We start from the raw sequence: 7,660 nt of genomic DNA, 5'->3' as shown, positions 1-7,660 counted from the left end.
TTTGTCCATATTTTCTCTATTCTGTGTTGGTTTGTGACTACAGTTGCTACCCAGTGACTAATACTGATTTCAGACGTGTACCACCTGCTTAGTCAACAAGGGATTTGAGTTTCATGATTAAATTAATAGTAGGCACGATAGAAGATTGAGAAAAGTCACATGCAGGACTCTTTCAAGACCTTCTAACGAAAATGATTTCACTTTCATTTATTATGAAGATCTTGTCAGAGAACAGAACGAGTGGAACTTCAGAATAAGAGTTGGGTGTGGCAAGTAAAAGGGAGGAATATGAAACTAAAATACAAAAATATCAATTCTCACTGTGCGGAGTGTGCCATGATGTGATTTGCTGGATTGTGGGGTGATGTATGTTACTCAGCTGTCACATTTATTAATTAGTAACCAAGTAGGGGGTCTTGTTGAATGACCCCTTTCAGTCACACGTTGGGCTCTTAGGCAAATTACAGTAGTGAATAGTATATTATCCTTAGACAGTATAAAAGTACATAAGCAATACCCCTCCCCCCAACAGTTGCATGCAGCTAACATTCTATTATAAATTTACAGAGCACTTCATAGTTGAACTTGATCTGTTATGGATAAAATCATTTGATTCCTTAATTAGGAAGTGCTGACCCTAATGGCAATTGGTTCAAAAATCCTTAGTAAAGCTTATTGTCAGCATGTTACTCGTAGTGGTAGTTTTCTCATCTAATCTGTTTTGCATACCTTGTTCAGCCTTAGCCTGTAAACTTCCACTTACTTATGCATGTTATAAACAAGAGCCATAGCATAATGGAGCTATCCTCCCTAATGGATCCATTTATTCCATCAATTCTAGAAAGAGTGTTTTCCCAAAATGTGGGCCTGCTATCTATACAACCTTTTTTTAGAACGACCAAAGACCATGACATTTTTAGAAAAAAGATTCTTCCCCACCTTAAGGCCCGCAGATTCATGGACTACAAAACTGGACTTGAGTTAGCCTACTCACCTTTGCCTGTTTGCAAACTTTGTTCCCTCCTCCTTGTGTATTGAAGTCTTGACAATTGTTTGCTGTTTAACCATACAGGTTCATAGGTTCATAGAGTAGTACTAGGCTAACTGTCCTTGAAAGCCATTTTAAGCCTAGCTAATTATCCCTTGTGAGACTCAAACCCTGCACCTAGTGTTTATAAGGCAAACACCTTAACCATTAGGCCACCATCCTAACAGGAAGTGGTCTTCTATAGGTCCTTCTAAATGGGTCTTTCTCAGAACATATTTGTAATTTATTCATTCTTTGATTACCCTCTTAAATCTTGTTCAAGGTCAAAGGGGAGCCAGATCCTACCTGGACACTGAAGGATACAGGGCTAAACCTAATCCTGGAACTGGCTCCAGTCCAGAATGGATCCATACACACACTAACTCCTATATGGAACATATAACTATGGGCAGTTCAGAGGCTCACCAGTTCACTTTTGCTACATATTTGGGAAAATCTGGCAAAAGCCCATGCAGACATAGCGGGAACATGCAACCTCCACATAGAAGGTACTCCAAACAAGAACCAAACTAGACAACCAAGCACTGTGAAAGCATGCCAACTGCTGCACCAGATTGACAGTTTTACCAGTGGGAAATAACAACTTGTAATAGTAATTATTGCAATTAATCCATGCATTGCACACAGCTGTTAAATGGTAGTGGTCCATGCAGCTTTTAAATGTAAGTAGTTGAGGGTATTCAAAGGGAATTTACAAGGAGAATTATTCATTGTCAGACCCTTGCTTGTCAAGATCATTTGTAAAAGCTCATTTTTTCTATTAGTTGTAACTGGTTACATAGAAGGCTTTGTTTTAACTGCGGTGGTGGTGCTGCAGTAGCGTTGTCGCCTCACAGTAAAACGTTGCCCTGTTCGATTCTCAGCTAAAGCATCTTCTGTCTGGTGACATGCGTGAATGGGCGTACCTTCATTGAAGGTTGTGCGTCAGGGCTAGCAACTCGGCATGTAAAAATCTACTGCCAATCATTAGCGGACCGGAGTTCCGCTGTGGCGACCCCTAATCGGGAAAAGCCGAAAGACTCAACAACACAGAAGGCTTTGTTTGACTTATCATGATGTTTATGATGAAGAACTGAGAATTTTGTTGAATTGGTACAATCTGGCAGGATATCATGATGTGCCAATTAACACGTTTCAAATTGATAAGTCAAGATCATCTTTAAAATCAAAATTTTGAAGTCAGGCTATTGTCATATCATGAAATAAATTGCCATTTTTTATGGCAAATTAACAGTTTGGAATCATTTAAAACACACACTTAATAAGTGATTAGGTCCCAATGTATACTTAATGAATTTGGAGTTAGCATTCCTACAATCTTAGACCTATAGACAATTATATTAAAAGCAATCGGTTAGGTACTAGTGATCACTGTGCACCTAATCGATTTACTGCACATAACTGGCATACTTTGGAGGGCTTCACCATACTAGTTGTATTGTTATTACTGCTACCAAACATTCATGTTGTTGCATCAAACTGCTTTTTGATCTTTGTGTGTTTGTTAGTTGACATTATCAATTGCTGTAGCCAGATTTGTGTATCCTATTTGATTTATGTGGTTATTATTTTAAACAAAGTTTCTCAAAAAGGAAGTCAGAGATGTGACCTTCATTTCTTTATTTTTTGATAGCCGCTTTACCCTGCTTAAATTTACAGTGGAGCCAGAGCTCATCCCAGCACTCAGTGGGCATAAGACACAGAAAGCAATCTTGGAGAGGATGCCAGTCTATGGCAGGACACACACAAACTCAATCAAGGCGCGCACACACACATACACACACGTGGGTAATTTACAGCATCATCAACAAGCATATGGCAACTCTCTGGAATGTGGAAGGAAACTGGGGTAACCAGCAAAAGCCAATGCAGACTCACAGGGAAATGCATAAATATATACAAATAAAAAAACAATGTCTCACAAATAAGGTGTCATTGAATGATGCTGGAAAGTATATCTCAACTAAAGAAAAATAAAAAAACATTGAAAGAGAAAGGTAGAAAACTATGCCATTTATACAGGCTATATAATAGGTGAAAGAAATTGCTGTCTAAGAGTAGGAAGGAACAGTCTCAAAACTGGAAACACTCCCTCCTCAACTTAAACAAGTAAATAAGACTCCTAGTGAAGTCCTCCAAAGCTAACTACAAATACAAATTAGCTTCCCTAACTAAGGATAACCACAAGATGTTCTTTAGTTACAGCCGTAACCTCAAAAGTAAGGCCCAGATTTGCACTGAACTCATAGTTAATGGTACTACATATATAGAACCTGTGGATATAGCAAACCTGCTGACTGAAAGGTTCAGTGAAAACTTCACTCCCCTGTTCCTGCCAGATATTCCCCAAAGCATCCCCAGCACCTGACCTCCACTTAGTATTTCCAAGGAACAGGTCTTAAATGCCCTCTCCAAGGCCAAAAACACAGCCTTTATGGGACTAGACAACATCCCAGGCTGTGTTCTACATGGGTTAAAACAGGAATTAGCATCACCATTGGGTACATTTTTCAATCACAGCCTAAGCACTCACTTCATCCCAGTGGAATGGAAAACAGTTACCTTCATCCGCTTGCACAAAGGGGGTGCATCCACAGACCCAGGGAACTATAGACCCATTAGTCTGACCAGCCTTATCTGCAAGGCCATGGAACGAATCATCATGGACCTTATTAACAAAGATATAGGAAACCTCCAAATGCTGGACCCCACCCAGTTTGGCTTTGTCAAGGGGAGATAATGACTGTTAAACCTGGTGGACTTCTTCAAGACAGTCACTAAAGCCCTAGACGAGGGCAAATCTGTGCATACAGCCTTTCTAGACTTAGATAGAACAAACCACAAGAGCAGGATTCAGGATACAAAGATTTATTCCGGTACCTCGGCCCAACAGCCTTCAAAGGAATAAACATCAAACCACCAGATGCAATATATATACACTGGTGCTACCCAACAATCAACAATTAAACAATTAAATACAATTAAATACAATTGAGAAGGAATTAAACAACTCCCAATTTAATTTTGCATTTTAGTTGCAAGTGGCTCTAAAATTGTATTTGTCTCTTTAATTCTTGGGAGTTGTTTAATTCCTTCTCAATTGTATTTAATTGTATTTAATTGTTTAATTGTTGATTGTTGGGTAGCACCAGTGTATATATATTGCATCTGGTGGTTTGATGTTTATTCCTTTGAAGGCTGTTGGGCCGAGGTACCGGAATAAATCTTTGTATCCTGAATCCTGCTCTTGTGGTTTGTTCTATCATTTGCTTGCTGTTGTTGGTTGCTGTTTTTGATGTCAGAGTTGGGTCCGGATTTGTGAAGGCTAATTACAACGTTGAGAATGAAGGAATTTTATTTGCCAGCTTGGCTAGAGAAAGGGATCTTAAGCTGGCTCAATTTGATCCATGGACAACGTCTGGTAATTATGGTTATGATAAAAAATTTGAAGATTTAAAGAGACTGAGAATTAAAGAAACATCATTATTCTATGATATTTGTCTTTTGGAAAAATATGTTGAACTGTCTATCACACCAAGAGGTTTGAGAATAGACAAACTTCCTGCATATAAATTTGCTGAAGATGAAGGTGAATTTTTAGTTGAATGGCAAGCAGCGTCTCTTCAATGTACCTTAACTTGGTTGAGAATTCTTATTAAACGGAACCGGAGAAGCCTTGGACTACTCCAATCCAAAATAGCAGAAAGTGAGGCTAGCTTATCAGATACACACGTAACTTCTTCTTTTGCACAAGCTATGAAAGATGTTAATACTGCCGTTTCCAAAGCTGAGTGTGAAGTTATAGCAAGGAAAAAGAAAAAATTAAATAGAGATATTGCTGACTTCAAGAGTAATATCATCTATTCATGGCAACGTCAGCGTCAGCGTAAGAAGAGCACGAATGGTACAGTCCGAGGAAGATCATCAGAGGGAAGTTCACGTAGTGGACGTGATTCTTCAGTGTCATCATCAGATACAGCCGGTGGAAGTAAGAAGAGTGTATCCTTTGAACGAGTTGATCTGGCGGATGATAACGGCTCACTGATGGAAGAAGAAGAAGAACAAGGCAGATGGAACTTTCGGCAAGGGGCGAAACGAAAATCTCGCCAAAAGGGTCGCAACAAAAGGTACTGAGTTTTGTGCTGACGCTAATGCTAAAACACATGCTTTTCGTTCTTATAGTTTATACGAGCGTGCAAATGAATGTACTGGTTCTTTTGTCAATGTTAATGAGAACGAGCATGTGATTCACGGTTTTTGTGGTCAGGAGCATGTAAATGAATGTGTCGAGTTTACACAAGACCGTCTCTTGGAGAATAATGTGAATTATGAGAACGGGACTAATGTTGTCAATTTAAGTGACTTGGTCTTATCACCAGAAATGATTACGGTGTTGAATTTGGGCAGTAAGTTTGTACCAACTAAAGTTCCAGCATTATGTGATATTCTTTTGGACATTAAACGTTTCTGTAGAAAATTATATCTAAAATTGTTTTTTGATAAAAGTTGTTTTAATAATGACATTACTGTGGCAACTACAGAAGACAATTTAAATGTTTCTGCAGACTTTAATAATGCTCAAAATATTTCTGTTAGTTCTATTGACATAGATGATTTGGACGATTTCTCTGTTCTTTTTGACCCTTTATTGGATATTTCTACTCATGATATTATGGCAGAAAACGTATCAGTTAGCTCTAGTCAGAGGGGCAGCAGTTTAGTAGCTGGTAGTAATGAGGTAGGAGCCGTTGATATTCGTTTAGAACGGTTTTATACAGGCTATGGTAAATTTATTTTACCTGCACTACCCAGTCGTAGCAACTTTTGCCCACCCAAAAACTCTGCAGTTTTAAGGACATTTGAGAATGTCCTATGCAAAAAGGCAGAAAGTGAATATGCTAGCTTTTTGAAGCAACATTTTTCATTCAATTTAAACAAGTCTGAATGGAATGCTTTGAAGAATATGAAAGAAGCTGCAAAAAAGTATGCCTTTTGCGTTGCAGACAAAGGGGGAAAATGGGTAGTTATGAATAAATGTCATTATTTAAAAATGAGCTATGACTTGTTGTGTAATGATCAAGTTTATGTAGAATTGCCTAGAAATCCTATTACTGATTACAATGCTTCTCTGTTAGAGATTCTTGAGAGAGGTGAAAGGTTGGGCTTTCTGAATAATAAAGATGTGAAACGTTTATATGTGGCTAATCCCAAGGACCCCATTTTCTATGCTATGCCCAAGATACACAAAAATGTTTCCGATCCTCCAGGCCGCCCTATTGTGTCTTGTTGTGGAGGTTATTTGGAGTTTGTAGGGATTTTTTTGGATAGTGTATTAAAGGATCATTTGAAATATGTTGTTTCTCACATTACTAATACAAATCAATATTGTGAGATAATTAAAAATTTCAAATGGGACTCTAATTTGTATTGGGCTACGGTAGATGTAAAATCTTTATATACGAATATCAGTAATAGATTGGGTTTGGAGGCCATAATGAAAATTTTGGGAGAAGGTCCACGTACATCTTTTGTGATTTCACTTTTAGAGTTTGCACTTAGTCACAACTATTTTGTATTTGATAAGAAAACATTCCTTCAAATAGATGGCACCGCAATGGGAGCAAGTTTTGCTCCAACTTACGCAATTTTGTTTATGTCAATTTTTGAAATTAATTTTTTGTATACTTTGGGATTTTTTCAAAATAATGTTGTTTCTTATTATAGATTTATTGATGATTTAATTTTCATTTGTAGAGGTGACGTTTCAGATTTTGACAAGTTTATGGTAGATTTACACAAAAATAAGTTTGGTTTAGAATTCACATATATTATTAACAAACAGGAAATTCAGTTTTTGGACATCTTGTTATATGTGGATAAACAGGGGATTGTCCAATTTAAACCATTTAGGAAGGAAGTAGCCTCTAATAATTTTCTTCATGCATCTAGTGCACATCCTATGCATTTGATTGAGGCGCTTCCTTATGGTGAATTCAAACGAATTTATGAACACACTTCTGAACATAGCCTTCTGAATTTGGAATTTGATTTTGTTTGTAAGAGACTGTTGGATAGAGGTTACTCTGAAACTTCTATTAGGAAAAATCGTGCAAGATTTGATTCTATTCAGAAGCATCATGCCACAAAGATATCTCATATTAATACCATTCATAATGAGATGGATAGGAATGAGAGGATGTTTTTTGTTACAAAATTTTCCTTATTTTCGGATATTTTGTGTAACATTGTTAATTTTTTGTGGTCAATTGTTTATAATAATGAAGAGATTGGGCACCTTTTTCCTAAATATGTCTCTTTTTCATATGGCAGATATGCAAATCTTAAGGAAATTTTAAAACCTAGATATCTGTTTAGTGATGTTTCTTTGTTGGATTCTGATAAACAATTAGGTATGTTCCAATGTGGAAAATGTAAGATATGTATGAGGGTGAAAAATCTATCAGGTAGTACTATTAATGGGGTTAAATATCTTGCCAAAAATAAGTTTAATTGTAGCTCCTGTGGTGTAGTTTACATTATTGGTTGTGACTGTGCTTTGCCTAAATATTATATAGGTCAGACAAAACGCCAACTAAAAATACGTGTATTAGA

The sequence above is a fragment of the Protopterus annectens genome, chromosome 7.part0 (assembly GCF_019279795.1).
Source record: "Protopterus annectens isolate FY-2018-M chromosome 7.part0, PAN1.0, whole genome shotgun sequence".
Classification (NCBI taxonomy): Eukaryota; Metazoa; Chordata; order Ceratodontiformes; family Protopteridae; genus Protopterus; species Protopterus annectens.
The sequence above is the reverse complement of the archived record's forward strand: the minus strand, read 5'-3'. Positions refer to the sequence as shown.